Genomic DNA, 18,701 nt, shown 5'->3' with positions numbered 1-18,701 from the left:
ATGGAATCCAGCATCCTGGAACACTTACAAGGAGGCCTGTGCCTGAAGGAATTTGGGGCTTCCCCCTAATTCCCTTCACACTTGCTGGGGTTTTAAGCATATTTTCCAGCGGAATCCTGACCAGATATCCCAGACCCACAATGATACCTTGTACAAGGCACCCAATCCAGCATGGCTGGAGAAGGGCTTTTGAACAAGTGCAGAATGGTTGCTAGGACTTTTCTTAGGAGGAATCCCTTATCCATAGAGCTTCCTATGCTGTAGTGTATCCCTTGAGACTGAGCATTTATAAAGCTGATGTAGGATGTAGGATGTTTGGAAGCAGCCAGATCAATAGAAAGTCTGTTACAGCCTATGGGCTGTTAAGGCCTGAAATGAAGGCAGAATGGAGGAGCTGGATTTGGCCACAAGGGAAAGTGACACACAGGTCAGGATCTGAGGGCTAAGAGATGGCAAAATGCTCATAGAGGATCTTTGAACACAGAGCAAGGTGAGAGATTAATCAGCAGAGGAACCCCAAGTCTATCACCATTTGCTTGTCATCTAAGGTAAAATTGAAGGAGACATAAGGCTTAGGTGAAAAAGAAACCTTGTTTCCTGAGTAGAGTAGATTAGAAAATTGCAGAGAAAATTAAAAAAATAAATAAATAAAAAAGAAGAAACAAAGGGCGAGGTGCTTGCCTGGCAGGCTGCTTGGAGAGAAGGACACTGGAAGGCAGCAGGACTCATAGGAAGTAATTTTTCTTCCCTGAGAAATAAAGTGTGGCAAGTACCAGGAGACAGTGGCAGGCACTGAGCTCAGACACCCCTTGCATTGCTCCCAAGTTTACTGAAGAAGAACACCTTGGTTGTGGGGCATGCTAGGTGTTGTAGTTTAGGCAGAGTGGGAGAAAGAGGTAGAGGGGAGAGCTGGAGCAAAAGAATGAGAGAGGGAGAGAGGGATTGTGAGTGAGAGAGACCCCTTGGGCTCCTGAACTGTAAGAGCCAACATTAAGCCCTGTGGGATTTGGAAGGAGGACAAAGCAGAGAGCTGAGAAAAAGCAAGTTCTCATGGGAGAGGGAATGAAAGTGAGAAGTCTCCAGCCAGCAGTTTGGGTGAGACCAGCAGTGTACCTTGAATTCCTGGGTTTCACCACCATCTAATCCAAGAGAGGCAGCAGTGAGCAGTGGGGTGAAGTGAGATCTTAATTCCCTCCCCAGGAATTGAACATGGGTAACCTGCATGAAAACTAGGAGTCCTAGCCACCAGACCAGCAAGGACTAGAAGCTAGAAGCTATTTTTCCATGGCTCCTGCCCCCAGTGAAAAGTGCATTTCTCACGGAGGCTTAAACTATAAAAGCAGGCACTAAGTTTCTTATTAGAGACATACCATAACAACAAGTGGGAGAGCACACAGGGAAACCATTTGTTTAGTTAAGACAGAAGCAAGGCAGAGATGCACACCTGGAAAGAAATGTGGGGGTGTCCCCCCTGATGAGGAGGAGCCAGTAAAGCATCAGTTAAGTCATTTATATTGGGCAGTTCTTCTGGGTCTTTGTTTACATTTGGCCAATTATCTGGTTTCTTTTTCCACAGCTGACCTATCCCAGCACCCTCCCCATTATGCATGTGCAACTTTTTTCCAAGATGGATTCAGGCCCAGAGGCCTGTGGGAAAGCCTTACCATGACATATTATGTGATGGTGTCCCCTCCTTTCTGACCTCCAAGGAGCTTTTCTGTGCATGTGTACTGTCTCCCTTGTCCCAAGGATGGGGAGTGTATGACCACATGATCTCTTAACTGGGTTTAGCCCCTCCCTGTCCTGCCATAAAATTGTCCAATGTTCAGTTATTTACCATATTTCTGTTACTGTTTCTTATATCAAAGTGCAAATAATGAAATATAGACAGGAGCCTCATCATAAATATGTAGTCCTGGAACACATTTGTCTCTTGCCTCAGGAAATGTAAACAGGGGGCTGGTAATGATGTCCAGCCTGAAGCTCATCTTAATCCTGCCTCATGAGATGTAAACTGAAGGCCAGTTGTAAATGCCTGGACCGGAGCCCACCTGTCTCTTACCTCAGTATGTCATGTGTCAGGTATACAACAGAGGATGCTCTGCCAATGTCGGCTCATTTTTTTTTTCTTTTATCTCACATAAACTCCGTGTTTATTTAGATACATGTAGAAAGCACTCATACAAAAGGAAAATCATATCCTTTCTTTCTTCTGCCTATGTCTTTGCAAGAAAACCCACAAAAGAGAGGACCCTGCTCCTCCAAGTGCTCAATGCTACAGGAAATCACCAAAATCATTTACTTGTTTTACTCTACTAAATATACTTTCTACATTCTCTGCAGAACTGAGTATCTTTCTTGTTTGGCAGTATTTTCCCTTAGGTTAAGAAAATATCAATGACATACCATCTTGAGATTATTTTGCAGACTTTGACTCATTAGATATAGCACATAATTCAACTCTGGAGGCACAAATCCAGAACTCAGCCATCAAATTCAACTATATCACGTGAACAGTAATATCCCATCTACTTGAAACAACATGGAAAAAGGCTTCTCCACACTGATATCAGCTTAGCTGCTTTACAATTTTAAGTTGAGTAGATGTTTATTGAACCCCTGCAATGTTGCAGACATTGTGCTGTGTACTGAGGAGTAAGACATGGTTCCTACCCTTGAGGAATTCAGTCTCCTGGAGGCAGATTGTTAGACTTACACTTATAAGAGTGAAGTAAGTATTGTTAAATAGAGGTAAGCCCAGGGAACCTCTTGCACTTGGAAGGAAGGCTGTGGCAAGGCTTTTTATGTTTAGCAAAAGTGGTGAAAGGATTCCTCCTGAAGGGTGAGAATGAGGCCACAAGGTAGAGAAAAAAAATGGGGGGATATTCTAAAAGGAACATCATGCACTACAGCAGAAAGGTGCAGAGAGTTTGAGATACCTTTAGCAGTGTGACACGATGAGCACTGGGTGTTTACACATGTTGAATGAGGAGATACTACAATTACTGAAGAAGGCACTGGTCTTATATGGCAAGCTAAGCAGCTCCTACTTTATTCTGAAGGCCCTGGGGATTTATTGAAGGATTTTGAGCCAGAAGACTGTTTGGATTTGCATTTTAGAAACATCAAGCTGGCATCTGTGTGGAGAATGGATTGTTGGGGAATAAGAGAGGGGCCACAAAAATCAGCTAGGAGTTTGTTGTATAATCTAGGCAAGAAATAATGATTTTATTTTGGAAATTTAGTTCACATGTATATGAAAATACATATGAGGAACACAGAAGCTGCCCCCTGACAAAATTCATTTCCCATTGTATCAAATTAAGGTTGAAATATAGAGCAATCTCCTGAGAATATATCTTGTTTTTTTTCATCCCGTGAGAGTGAAGGTCTCTAGAGATGGAAGTATACCTTCAGGATCCTACACTTTAATAAGGACTACTTTAGATTCTTTCTGTGTCCTACATATTATATAAGTTAAATTCAAAGAATTATTGACTATCCATGTGCCTAACAGTGTATTAGATATATGAGGATATTGAAAAAAGATAAGACATGGTCGCAGTAAAGCAGCCAAAGATATGAATAGGTAGGTCAAAAGAAAAGACATATAAATGCTTCCTGCCTCCCCCAGATATGGGAAGATATTTCACCACATATATAATTATAGAAATGCCAGTTAAAATAATGACATATTATTGACACATAGCACCTTGGCAAAAGCGCTAAAGTTTGATGATACTCAGTGTGAGCTGCAGGCATGTAAATCAGTGAACAACTTGATAATACCTATCAAAATTTCCTTTGGCCAAGTAATCTCATTGCTAGAAACTTATTGTAAACACATACTTGTCCAAGCTTATAAAGATGTGTGCTTAAGGATATTTACTACAGCATTGGCTATAGTAACAAAAAGCTGGAAACCACTGAAATGCCCATCAGCAGAGAATTGGCTGAAGAAATTATGGTTCATCCAAACAATGAAATAATATCCAACAGTTAATAAAGAATGTGTTGATCGTCATGTGCAAATCCAGCAAGAGGTCCAAAAATCTATCCAGTAAAAATCCAAAAATCAGGTTATAGAACTGTATAGTCTCATCTCATTTATGTTGAAAAATACATAAACAGAACATGTTTTCTTATATATGCATAGAAAGTTTCTGAAGGATGCACAAGAAACTGTTAACCTGGAAGTAGGGATGTGAAGCTGCAGGTGGGAGAGTAAGACCTCTTTCTCACATCTATTTTTCTACTATTGTTGATTGTTTTTTAAACTACTTTATTTTTTAAAAGCAGATTCTTGCTCTTCAAGAGCTGCCAAATTGATGACATTTATAAGAAAACTCTTCTTAAACACAGCTTAAAAACATTTATAAAAAAGTGCTTTATGTGACAAGTGCCTACTGGAAACAGGAGTCTTGACTGGTCCCTCAACCAGTGGAGGAGGAAAAAGGAAAATGGGATGCCTTCCTCATGCCAACACACACCATCTGAGCTGATCCTAGCAGCCTTCTCCATTGGAAATATCAGCTTCAGTGATGAAAGCAGAATGTTTTGGGTTTTTATAATGTTGGTAACATTCCGAGGGTGAGAAGGAGAAGGTGGATTCATTTCTTTCTCATAGTGATGACCATGGTTGACAGACTAACAGGGTTGGCATTAAGGTTTTCTCAGCCGTAATGTGGCACCACACTGCTGACTCCAACCGAAGAAAATAGTGTAGCAATGATAAGGGTGGCAGGCAGAAGTTCCAGGTGGCTGTTGGTACTTGTGCTGACATTACAGTTGTCAATCTGGGATGTGCTCAGGCCATCGGAAGCCCCACTGTCCTCTAGTTCTTCATTCTGTTGCCTCTGTAGGCTTGCCAGAATTTGCAACTCAGATTCACTCATCTGGCTGGGCTAATAGTTTCTCCAGTCATAATCAGATACTTCAGGAATCGGTTACAACTTCTACCCTGAAGTTTCCCATAGGGATGTTTTGTTTATGAAAGCTGACACTTTATGGGCAGGTAGGTCCTTTGCTTTAATAACAGGATATGGAATTTTTGGAAAGGATTCACTCCTTCTTCCAGAGGGAGAAAGGCATGGAGTAGGCACCAAACTAATTTCAGAGTCTTTTTTATCTATCTGCTTCACCAAGGAATTCTGGTTTTCTGATTCTCCTGCTTCTGCATAGGCATTATTTAGATATCCTTTACTTATCCACCTCACAGTCTTCCCCAGCATGCTCTCTAATGTTAACTGAGATAACCCTGGGGGACTAGTTATTGGGCCTGCAGAACCCTGGATACTATGATTACCCTCTTTGCTGCTGTCACCAACATAAAAATTATCCTCTAAGTGGGTGTCTCTCCTTGTCACCGGGTATCCTCTTTTAGATCCAAAATAAATGGGCACTCCTTTGGGGACATATTCTGAGTCTTTCCATAAGGTGCTGATTGTGGTCTTGATGAAAAAAGTGCAAATATCCCTTGAAACTATCTGGGTTTCCTCCGTTTGTTGGTCATGTTCACGGTCCTTGCTGGTTTCTAGCCACAGGTGTGAAGTGTGGCAGAAGTCTTCATCCAGAACTAGAAACTGAGTGCTGGAGGCCAAAAGGGGTATGTAGTCATCATTTTCAGGAAATTTCCACTCATCTGCTTGATCAGAAGACTGGGGTGCTGGAGAGCTGGGGTTGACTGTCTCTGTTATTTGTTGGGACACAGTGGGGAGGACCATTGTTGCTTTATGTTCATTCCTGTTATTTCCTGAAGAATTGCTGTTGGGTGTCTCTGTCCTTTGCTGTTTTTTCTTAACTGTAGTCTTCCCCTGTTATTCTTATCAGCTGATGGTTCTTGAGGGGGATGTGGATGCATAATAGGAAGATGAGTATGAATAGGTACAGGCTGCTTTATTTGGCCAAGATTTTATTTTTCTCCTCATGCCTCAGACTCAGGTAACAGCAAAGCTGACATTTCTGCACTATTAACACACTTCTCTACTGTAGATTTCTGGCATGATCGGTTATTTTTGGACTCAACAGATCTTACTGTCTCACTGGATATCCTCAAGTTATTTCTTCTGTCAGAGGGTGGAGGTAGTCCAAGAACTTTGGATCCAAAGGCAATATGAAAAACATCTTGATTTTTACTGCTCCACATGCTACCTGTTCCTCTGTTAATGAACTTATCTGATTCTGCAGAACTTAGAGGATGAGCTCCAAATTTTATTTCAGTTTGGCAGAGTTTAGTTATGTTTAGCAGCTGTGTGACTTGTGGAAACATCTGTCGCTAGTTATCAGCTTTGTGGAATAATGCCTGTAGGTTCATCATCTTTATCAGCAGTGTCTTGAGGCTGAGACAATAATTTGATCCAGTGAATGGACAACTGCTCCTTTGACTATTTCACTGGTAAATGTCACAAAGTCAATGCATAGATTGCACCAAATTTTGTGCTTGATCATGAAGAGTGCGATTTTTGCATGAAGAAGGGTTGAGGACAGTTCCTTATGGACTGTTGATAAATACAATCTTCTTTTTATGTTCCTTAAATCAGTAATTAGCAATTTGGTGGAGATGTCTCTTCCCAGGAGTATGGAAATCTGAAGTACAAGTAACCGCTGAATCAGTCCAAAGATTTGCTTATTCTCCTTTGGTAAATTAATTGTATTTGTTTGGCTGCTGCCTACCTGGACAAACTCAAAACTTTTAACTTCTTTATCAAATTCTTTCCAAATCACAGATGGACTGTCAAGGATCTTCCATTTTGCTCCGGGATTTTTTCCATGAGCACTATAGATTTCAACAAATATGTCTATTTTGTGCAAGATCAACAGCCAGGTGTTTTTACATTCCATTCTGTTTGCCCCTGACTGCTCCGTCCCTTTAATGGGAATAGATTTATTAACTAAGTTAGGGCTCACTGTTTCTTGAAGGGCAAAAAACCACCATCATCACCAGTTCTAACAAAAAGCAAAAGGGAACAGATAGAATCTGAAGCTAAAATAGAAGGCTTAGTAAAGATCCTGGAATGTGGAATATTAAGATTCTGGGCTTGGCCAAAGGTATCCAGGCAGTGATTATTAAGTAAAATGGGTTATATAGTGTCTAAATATAAGGTACAGATTTCTTAAACCTAGGAAAGCCCCTCAAAAATGTTTCTAAATAGATTACCAAAATAGGAGGCCACTGGTCTGACTAAATTGACCATAGCTATTTTTCAGGGCCTGATAGGAATCTTTGAAGAGGCCTTCTCCCCTAAGCTAAATGAGGAAAAGTAATACTTTCCAACATAGGTGAATGGGTATGTCATGCCTTCAATATCATTTAGGTAATGACTGGATTCTTTGAAAAATAAAACAAAGTTGTCCTTGTTTTCCAAATGTAGTCATTACAGTACAAGAGACTTGTATCCAAAGTAATCCAAAACCTGCCAATCATTTTACCCCTCCCCAAATCTTCCCTGTTTATCCTAAGAGGCTAGTAAATATTAAAGGAAGGGGAAAAATTCAAACTAAGAAGAACTTGCTTGTAATTTTGAGATGCAAATGTCCTATTTGGTCTTCTCAGGAAACCTTATCTCTGCCATCTTTTTAAATGAAAAGTTTACAATAAAGGGTAAAGTAATTTACAACTTGACTTGTCAAGGATATATAGAAATCCTAAGCATCTTTTCTGTAAACAATTGCAAAAAGGGTTTAGCTATCCAGATATGAGACCTTGATTTGTTCCATCTGCCAATAGTCCAATTTGAATCCACCCTCTTGTAACAAATGGGTTTTAGGTTGTACCTGACTCAGCACTGAAATATTGGAAAGGAAACTATGAGCCCTCAGTATTTGTGTTTGTGTGCTTGTGTGTACTTATGTGTGTCATAGATGCCAAAAATTATTTACCAAAAATTAATTTTAAGAGTTCTATTTTATTGATGTAGAGGAAATTAAATGCTTATATAAATACTCAAAAATAGAAAATAATATGGTCAAAATAATTTGATGTTCATGTCATCTGGAAAACATTTAGTACAAAACTGATATCTAGTATTGAAGGTGGCTTAAATTTGTTGGTTTAGTTAATATAGACATGTCTTTAGAGTCATCCATGTAGAGTATAGTACATCTTTTGTACCTACATTTACTAGAGGTGAAATAAAAACTTTATTCTGCTATAAATTTGTCAACCAGAAAAGTAAATCTATGTGGAAAAATAAAACCTTGTAAGGGACATAAGATGTGTGTTTTCAATAAAAGAAGGTGGGGGGAATGAGAAAAAATATACTGTAAAGAGTTTGCATTATCAGGATTTTCTAGGATTGGATTAGATTTAGTAGGGTAAATGGATTTTGTTGCTAGTGTGCTGGAACAAGACTTAATTTGGTTTCTGTCTCCAAGGTTTTCTTGAAATGCTGCTTTTAATAAATGATACTATGAGTCTATTTGCCTTTAAGTAATCTGTATTTGCTTTTGTGATCTTTTGTAACAGTTAAGGAATAAATATTGTCTCACAGTGCCCTATGATCTTATTTGACCAAATGTTTTAAAACTTTTTGACAAACTTCCCAAATATCAAATTTTAAGTTCTTTTTGATTTCCAGCTAACTGAGGGGTGCTTCAGAGAGCCTCTGAGGCATCAAAAAAAAAAAAAAAAAGACATATTTTACTAAGATTATTTGGTATAAGTGTAATCATTCATAATTCTGGTTACTGTAAAAAAAGTTTATTAATTATACTGTAATGAGGTGTTTAACCATGCCTTTTAAGTCTTCTGCCATTCACAGATATTTTTGTACTCTGATCCTTTTAAAAAAAAAGTGCTTCTTCATCAAGGAGATTCATAGAAAGGCTATGGAGGCAATTACAACAGTTCCATACCACAGTGATGACTATGTGAGGATTCCATCCTGTACTGACCTAAAACAAGGAGCTGTTCTGGCCCAGGGACCCTGAGAACAGGCATCCAAAGATTGTTCTTCTTGATGGGCAGTGTCAATACCCTTACTCAGCCTTGAAGCCCTTCTGCTTCCCGTAAGAATATGGGAGTAAAATCTCTGAGGGGGGGATGAAACAGGAGGGAAGGGGGAGGGCATACACTTTGAAATAATGACATAGCCCAAATACATGACATAAACTGAGTAGAGCCAAATGGGTCCAAGATGGCGGATAAGTCAACTTCCACTAGACCTTTAGCCTCAGTAATACAACCACAAGGATCAAAAAAAGTGGGTGGTGGCACAGTTCCTGGAAACCTCTGCCCTTTCCTGAAATAGCTGGAATAATCTTCTCACTTATTAGCCTTTGAAATTACCCACCCCTATAAAAACTGACAACCCAATACCTGGGTTCCAAATTGATTGAAAGAAAACTAAATACAAAAACAGAAATGACTGGGACTTCCCTGGTGGTGCAGTGGAGAAGACTCCATGTTCCCAATGCCAGGGGCCTGGGTTTGATCCCTGGTTTGGGAGGTAGATCGGACATACCACAGCTAATAATTCACATGCCACAACTAAAGATCCTGCATGCTGCAACTGAAAATACTAATTAACATTTGTTATTTATTTATTTATTTATTTGTAATGACCATCCAAATAGATGTGAGAAGTTATCTCAGTGTCACTTGATTTGCATTTCTCTAATGATTAGTGAGGAAATATCCTTCTCCCAAATTTACAGAATAGGAAACTGCTGTCCAGAAATGAAATTATAAAGGCCACATGACTAGTAGATGTCAGAGGTGGGATTTGAACCCAGGCAGAAAAGCACCAGGATATACATGCCTGGTGAGTACACTGTACTGTCTCTCTAAGCTTAGCAATCCTGCATCACTTTGTTTTGTATTCCATTCTTTTCTATCAATGTAGTATTGCACTGATGTTTTATAACACTAAATATTCTCCTAAAACACAATTTTAAGATGGTTGTTTGCATGATGGCCTATCTGTGCTGTGGATACTTTATGTTTAATGGACTTTGGGATGTCCCAGATTTTCCCTTTGGTAAGAAACTCTGAGGACTATATTCTTGCATATTTAAGTTTTTAGGTGTTTCTCATCATCACTTTAGCATAAACTTTAGAAGCAAAATAACTAGGACAAAGACCATATAAATTTTAAGAACAAGTCATCTCCAAAACAACTGTACCAATTTACACTCTTTAATGAAGTGTTCAAAATCTGTCTTTTTCCTGTTTTGGTCTACCTTTTCTCTCACCAGTTGCTATAAAACTTTCTGGTCTCCAGTGGGTAAAGGATAAAAGTGGAAGATGGGGGAAGATTGTTGCTTTAAGGTCAGACTTTGGCACTTCCATGGTGATCCAGTTGTTAAGACACCCCAATTCCAATGCAGGGGATGTGGATTTGATCCATAGTCAGAGAACTAAGATTCCACATACTGTGTGGCATGGCCAAAATAAAAGAAAAAAAAGAGTTTATTAAGATCAGAATTTATACTTATATTGGTAGTACAGGCTACAAATATAGGGCCTCAGAAACAGTGAGCCCATTAACAGACACAGCTCCACCCCTGGCCTTAGGCTCATCTAGGGAAGCAAAGCCTGACATTTTCTGGTTGATATTATGGCAGTAAGCCCTGCTGACACTATATGTCTTCCAGCATGGATGCAGCAATGTGTTCTAGTGGAAGCATCTACAAATTCATCCATTCATTTATTCTACATGCATTTATTGAAGGCCTACAATGTGTCTGTCACCAGTACTGGGGACAGAACTATGGAGGAGACTTCCTTCATTTGTACAATGGGAATCATGCCTTGTAGGGGCTCATGGGGAGACAGTGAAATGGCATTTGTAATTAATGAGAGCTATTACTATTACCCTTATTGATGGTTTCTCACCAACAGAGAGACATTGCTTTTAGTTTCATGAAGACCACTTGGAAAATGAGTTTGACAAACTGTTCACTTGAGTCTCCATTAAGCCCAGATGATGATATTTACAGTTTAAAACAAATAAACTGGGAGGAGAAAGATGGTGGCAAAGTAGAAGGATGTGGAGTGCATCCCTCTCCACAGATGCATTCAGAATACACCAAAAGATGCAATAATTCCCACAGCGAACCAGCTGAACACCAGCAAATGACCTCGGACACCAGAAAGGACTGCAAAGATCCTGATATAACCAGTAGGGAGGCATTTGCGACTTTCAAAGAAGGTGAAGCAGCTGAGCTGTGGCAGATGGGAGGGAGGGAGAAACACATGGGGGGTCTGCACCATGGCTCAGTGTGCCCAAATTGAGACATCAATTCACATCTGAGTAGGGAGTCTGGGAGCAGGAGTGTGGGAACCGGAGAGCTGGTTCAGAGTGAGAAACATTGTTGGCAGTGGGGAGACAGACTGAGGGGACAGGAGGGAAGAGGTCTGCAGAGAAGAGTGCCTACCATAGAGGGCTGTGAGACTGTAGAGGTGGCTGGATACTGCTGATACACAAGCAGTGGGGAGGAGCTGTGTGTGTAGCCTCTCTCTTAGTGCCTATGACTGACAGAGGAAGGACCCCTGTGGGTCAACCTAATGCACTTAGGAACAACAAAGGCCCCCAGGCAGGGCTGGCTTAGAGTGCCTGCAGCTGAGAGCCAAAAGAACACAGAGTGGGCCAGCTCTGGAGAGGCTCTATTTACAACTGAGACACCAGCATCCTTCTGCAACAGGCACCACCACACCTGACTGAACTGCCATGTCCCAGACAGGACACAATTGCTCACTCACTCCCAGGGAAAGGAAACACTATTGTACCCTCTCTCTCCCCACACACCAGTGCTTACAGATGAACAATAAAGGAAGCTCATCTGGTAGCAGAATAATACAAAAAACCCAAGGCGGGTAGAAGGACACTTACAGCTGAGACCCCAAGTAAACAGAAATATTAGTATTGATTCTATTGAACTGGTCCATTCCAGGGTCAGTTCTAGTTTAGTTTTATTTCTTTTTTTTTTTTGTTTTCTTTTTATATTAATTACAAGCTTAGTCCTAAGGGATCTACAAGTTTTATAACATATGTTTATTCCATTTTTATTCTATTTTTATTTTTAGCCTTTTTATATATTTCTAGCTAAGGTTTTTGTAGTGCTGACTGTAACTCTCCTACCTTCTTTTCATCTCTATCATTTATGCATTTCTATTTCTTTCCTTTTATTTTCGTATTTCAGTAACCCTACCCTCTTCTGTTGCCCTGCCTGCTATGCTTCTTTACTTTATTTTATTTTAATATACTTATAAGCAATATTATCAGTCTGCTCTGTCCCCCTGCTTTATTCTTGAGATGACACACTGCTTTGGTATTTATTATTAGGTTTTTTGTCTCTATCTTAGTTCTGAGTATAATTGTCTGATTTCATTCTGAGAATCTTCAGTCTGTCTGGTGGTACTCTAGCTCTTTATTATATTTGATTCTAGCTTTCAATATTTCCCTGGATTTGTGTTTGTGTGTGTGGTGTTATTTGTTTGTTTGTTTGTTTTTGCTTTTGTTTCTATTTTGTTCTGTTTTGGTTTTTAATTTCTGCTGGGTTTCTCTTTGAATGTCTGATAGCATACTGGTTTTCTTCTGTCAGGTCTGTCTAGTGACTTATGTTCTATTGGATTCAGTATTTGTGTGTCTTACACATGTATATGTTTCCTTGACTTAGTATTTGTTTGACTCAACACTGCCATTAGTCAGGGGTTTGGACAGTCTTCTTTAAACCCCTTTATTGCTGGGACAAGCAACCTCTGAAGTTTAGACTACCATGAGAAAACAAAGAAACACCATGCAGGCAAAGGAGCAGGAAAAAAATGCACAAGAGCAAATAAATGAAGAGAAAGTAGGAAAAATGACTGAAAAAGAATTCAGAGTAATGATAGTAAAAATGATACAAAATCTCAATAACAAAATACAGAAAATACAGGAAACAGTTAATAAGGACTCAGAAGAACTAAAGAACAAACAAACAGCAATGGACAACAAAGTAACTGAAATTAAAAAAAATATATATGGTATAAACAGCAGAATAACTGAGGCAGAAGACCAAATAAGTGAGTTGGAAGATAGAATGGGGGAAATAACTGCCACAGAGCAGGAAAAAGAAAAAAAGAATAAAAAGAATGGAAGATGTTGGTGTGCTTAATATTATCAGAGACCTTGCTGATAATATTAAGCACACCAACATTCAAATGATAGGCATCCCAGAAGAAGAAGAAAAAAGGAAAGGGTTTGAGAAAATATTTAAACAGATTAGAGTGGAAAACTTCCCCAACATGGGAAAGGAAATAATTAACCAAGTCCAAGAAGCACAGAGAGTCCAATACAGAATAAACCCAAGGAGAAATATACCAAGGAACATATTAATCAAACTAATGAAAATTAAACACAAAGAAAAAAATATGAAAAGCAACAAGAGAAAAGCAACAAATAACATATAAAGGAAAACCTGTAAGGATAACAGCTGACCTTTCTGCAGAAACTCCGCAGGCCAGAAGAGAATGACAGGATATAATGAAAGTCTTGAAAGAGAAAAACCTACAGCCAAGAATACTACCCAGAAAGAATCTCATTTAGATTCAACAGAGAAATCAAAAGTTTTACAGACAAGCAAAAGTTGAGAGAATTCAGCACCACCAAACCAGCCTTACAACAAGTGCTAAAGGAACTTCTCTAAGTAGGAAACACAAGAGAAGGAAAACACCTACAAAAACAAACCCAAAACAATTAAGAAAATGGTAATTGGAACACACATGTCAATAATCACCTTAAATGTAAGTGGATTAAATGCTCCAACCAAAAGACACAGATTGGCTGAACGGATACAAAAACAAGAACCTTCTATATGCTGCCTAAAAGAAACCCACTTCAGACCAAGGGACACATATAGACTGAAAGGAAAGGGATTGAAAAAGATATTCCATGCAAATGGAAGTCAAAAGAAAGCTGGAGAAGCAATACTCATATCCGACAAATTAGAATTAAGTAAAGACTATTAAAAGAGACAAGGAGGACACTCCATAATGATCAAGGGATCCATCCAAGAAGAAGATATCATAATTGTAAATATCTATGCCCCCAACATAGGAGCACCTCAATACATAAGGCAAATACTAACAGCCATAAAAGGGGAAATTGACAGTAACACAATAATAGTAGGAGACTTTAACACCCCACTTACATCAATGGACAGATCATCCAAACAGAAAATAAACATGGATAAACAAGCTTTAAATGACACGTTAGACCACCTCGACTTGATACATATAGGAAATCCCATCCAAAAATGACAGAGTACACTTTCTTCTCAAGTGCACAGGGAACATTCTCCAGGATAGATCACATCTTGGGTCACAAATCAAGCCCTGGTAAATTCAAAAAAATTGAAATTGTATCAAGCATTTTCTGTGACCACAACATCATGAGACTAGATATCAATTACCTGAAAAAAACTGTAAAAACACAAACACATGGAGGCTAAACAATATGCTATTAAACTACCAGTAAATCACTAAAGAAATCAAAGAGGAAATAAAAAATACCAAAAACAAATGACAATGAAAACACAGCAACCCAATACCTATGGGATGCAGCAAAATCAGTCCTAAGAGTGAAGTTTATAGCAATACAGTCCTACCTTAAGCAACAAGAAAAATATTGAATAAACAACCTAAACTTACACCTAAAACAATTAGAGAAAGAAGAACAAAGAAACCCCAAAATTAGCAGAAGGAAAGGAATCATAAAGATCAGATCAGAAATAAATGAAAAAGAAAGGAAGGAAACAATAGCAAAAAAAATTAATGAAACTAAAATCTCGTTCTTTGAGAAGATAAACAAAATTCATAAACCATTAGCCAGACTCATCAAGAAAAAATAGGGAGAAGATGCAAATCAACAGAATTAGAAATGAAAAAGGAGAAGTAACAACGGACACCACAGAAATACAAAAGATCATGAGAGACTACTACAAGTAACAATATATATGCCAATAAATTGGATAGCCTAGAATGAATGGATAAATTCTTAGAAAAAGATAATCTTCCAAGACTGAACCCAGAAGAAATAGAAAATATGAACAGAGGAATCACAAGTACAGAAATTGAGGCTGTGATTAAAATCTCCCAGCAAACAAAAGCTCAGGGCCAGATGGATTCACGCATGAATTCTATCAAACATTTCAAGAAGAACTAACACCTATCCTTCTCAAACTCATCCAAAATATAGCAGAAGGAGGAACACTCCCAACCTCATTCTACGAGACCACCATCACCCTGATACCAAAACTAGTCAAAGATGTCACAAAAAAAGAAAATTACAGACCAATATCACTGATGAATATAGATGTGAAAATGCTCAACAAAATGCTGGCTAACAGAATCCAACAGCACATTAAAAAAATCATACACCATGATAACATGCAGTTTGTCCCTGGGATGCAAAGATACTTCAATATATGCAAATCAATCAATGTGATACATCATATCCACAAATTGAAGGATAAAAACCATATGATAATCTCAATAGATGCAGAAAAAGATTTGACAAAATTCAACATCCATTTATGATAAAAGCTCTCCAGAAAATAGGCATATAAGGAAATTACCTCAATATAATAAAAGCCACATATGAGAAACTAAAAGCCAGCATCATTCTAAATGGTGAAATACTGAAAGAATTCCCTGTAAGAAGAGGAACAAGACAAGGGTGTACACTCTCACCATTACTATTCAACATAATTTTGGAAGTTTTAGCCACAGCAATCAGAGAAGAAAAGAAATAAAATGAATCCAAATTGGAAAAGAAGAAGTAAAATTGTCCCTCTTTGCAGATAACATGATATTATACATAGAAAATGCTAAAGACTCTCTCCCAAAACTGCTAGCACTAATTGATGAATTTAGTAAAGTAGCAGGATACAAAATTAATGCACAGAAATCACTTGCATTCCTATACACTAATAATGAAAGAGTAGAAAGAGAAATTAAGGAAACTCTCCCATTTACCACTGCAACAAAAAGAATAAAATATCTAGGAATAAACCTGCCTATGGAGGCAAAAGATCTGTATGTGGAAAACTACGACACTGATGAAAGAAATCAAAGATGACACAAACAGATGGAGGAACATATCATATCCTGGATTGGAAGAGTCAACATTGTGAAAATGACTGTACTACCCAAAGAAATTTAGAGATTCAACGCAATCCTGATCAAATTACCAATGGCATTTTTTCACAGAACTAGAGCAAGAAATCTTACGATTTTTATGGAAATGCAAAGGACCCCAAATAGCCAAAGCAATCTTGAGAAGGAAAGATGGAGTTGGTGGAATTATGCTTCCTGACTTCAAACTATACTACAAGGCCACATTGATCAAGAGAGTATGGTACTTGCATAAAAATAGAAAGGAAAGTCAATGGAACAGAATAGAGAACTCAGAGGTAAGCCCAAGCAGAAATGGGCAGCTTATCTTTGACAAAGGAGGCAAGAATATACAATGGAAAAAAGACAGCCTCTTCAATAAGTGGTGCTAGGAAAATTGGACAGCAACATGTAAAAGAATGAAATTGGAACACTTCCTAACACCATACACAAAAATAAACTTAAAATTGATTAAAGACCTAAATGTAAGGCCAGACACTATAAAACTTGAGGGAAACATAGGCAGAAGACTCTATGACATACATCAAAGCAAGATCCTTTTTTATCCATCTCCTAGAATAATGGAAATAAAATCAAGAATAAACAAATGGGACCTAATGAAACTTAAAAGTTTTTGCACAGTGAAAGAAACCATAAACAAGACAAGAAGGCAACCCTCAGAATGGGAAAAAAATACTTGCCAATGAAGCAATGGACAAAGGATTAATCTCCAAAATATACAAGCGGCTCATGCAGCTTAATACCAAAAAAGCAAATAACCCAATCCTCAAGTGGGCGGAAGATCTAAATAGACATTTCTCCAAAGAAGACATACAGATGGTCAACAAACACATGAAAAGATGCTCACTTCACTAATCATTAGAGAAATGCAATTCAAAGCCACAGTGAGGTATCACCTCAGACCAGTCAGAATGGCCATCATCAAAAAATCTGGAAACAACAAATGTTGGAGAGGGTGTGGAGAAAAGGGAACTCTCCTGCATTGTTGGTGGGAATATATGTTGGTACAGACACTATGGAAAACAGTTTGGTGGTTCCTTAAAAAACTAAAAATGAAATTACCATATGATCCAGTAACCCCACTCCTGGGCATATACCCAAAGAAAACCATAATCCCAAAAGAAACATGTACAGTAATGATTATTGCAGCACTATTTGCAATAGCCAGGACATGGAAACAACCTAAATGCCCATCAACAAATGAATGGAAAAAGAAGAAGTGAAATATATATACAATGGAATATTACTCAGCTATAAAAAGGGATGAGATGGAGCTATATGTAATGAGGTGGATAGACCTAGAGTCTGTCATACAGGGTGAAGTAAGCCAGAAAGAGAAAAACAAATATTGTATGCTAACTCATATATACAGAATCTAAAAAAAAAAAAAAATGCTACTGATGAACCCAGTGACAAGACAAGAATAAAGATGCGGATGCAGAGAATGGACTGGGGGACATGAGGTTGGGGGGGCGGGGGGAGAAGGGGAAGTTGGAACAAAGTGAGAGTGTAGCATAGACACATATATACTACCAACTCTAAAATAGGTAGCCAGTGGGAAGCTGCTGTATAACAAAGGGAGTTCAGCTTGATGATGGATGATGCTTTGGAGGACTGGGACAGGAAGGGTGGGGGGAGTAGAGGGAGGGAGGGGATATGGGGATACGTGTATAAATACAGATGATTGACCTTGGTGTACCTCAAAAACTGGAACAAGAGTGTAAAGCAATTATATTCCAATAAAGAGCCAAAAATAAATAAATAAATAGGTTCCTGCCTTTGGGTCACAATATATTTATGAGACATGAAAACAGTTTAAGAAATTTAGTATTTAAAAAATCCTCTCACATCTTTTCCAACGTAAAATTGCTTTGAATATAATAAAAGACATTACATAATGAAATTTACATTTGAATATAATAATAGACATATGTTATATAATGAAATTTTGTGGTATTAAAAATTGTATGTAACCTATTCTCAAAATTAATTTGTTTCTGGTAAAAAAACTGGATAATTAAAAAAATTAAAATATAAAATAAAATAAAACAGACAAAGAAACAAACAAAAAATAACTACTAGTCTACTCTCACCTTTCCCTCCTTTATCAGCTCTGCAGCAAGTCCTCCTTCACTGCCCTCAAGCCAATCAAAATCCAGTGCCATCCCAAAGGGACCAGACACACATAACTGAGGACATACAGCAAATCTGCACACACAGTGTAACTGAAGATCTTAGGGGTGTGTTTCAGGGTTGGTTGGAAGACTGCAGTCAATGTCCCCCACCCCAGCATTTCCCTGGCTCTCAGAATAGGAAGCCCCTCACTCCTCTGGCCTCTTATGGATAGTTCTGTTGTTTTAGCCATCTGGCCCTTCCCATTGGGGGTTGTCTCTTTATCTTTGTCCATGAACCGGTGGTGTGTTCCTAACCCAGCCCCCTATCCCTGGGGTCCACCACAGCACCTGGCACACAGCAGATGCTCAGTAAATTTGTACTGGATGAAAAGATGAGGAAGTAAATGAGACATCCCTTCCCTGATGTTTGTCTTGCCAGAGTAAAGGCCCATGCTATGCATTATGTTAGGGTG

At 38.5% G+C, this 18,701-nt stretch overlaps 1 pseudogene; it reads right to left on the bottom strand.

Moving 5' to 3' along the window:
* Positions 1 to 6,447, bottom strand: part of LOC130848751 (protein CFAP20DC-like) — a 41,945-nt pseudogene extending 35,498 nt beyond the window's left edge.
* Between the last annotated feature and the right edge of the window lie 12,254 nt (positions 6,448 to 18,701).

This window comes from Hippopotamus amphibius, chromosome 3 (assembly GCF_030028045.1).
Source record: "Hippopotamus amphibius kiboko isolate mHipAmp2 chromosome 3, mHipAmp2.hap2, whole genome shotgun sequence".
Lineage (NCBI taxonomy): Eukaryota > Metazoa > Chordata > Mammalia > Artiodactyla > Hippopotamidae > Hippopotamus > Hippopotamus amphibius.
This window is presented reverse-complemented; position numbering and strand designations above follow the sequence as displayed.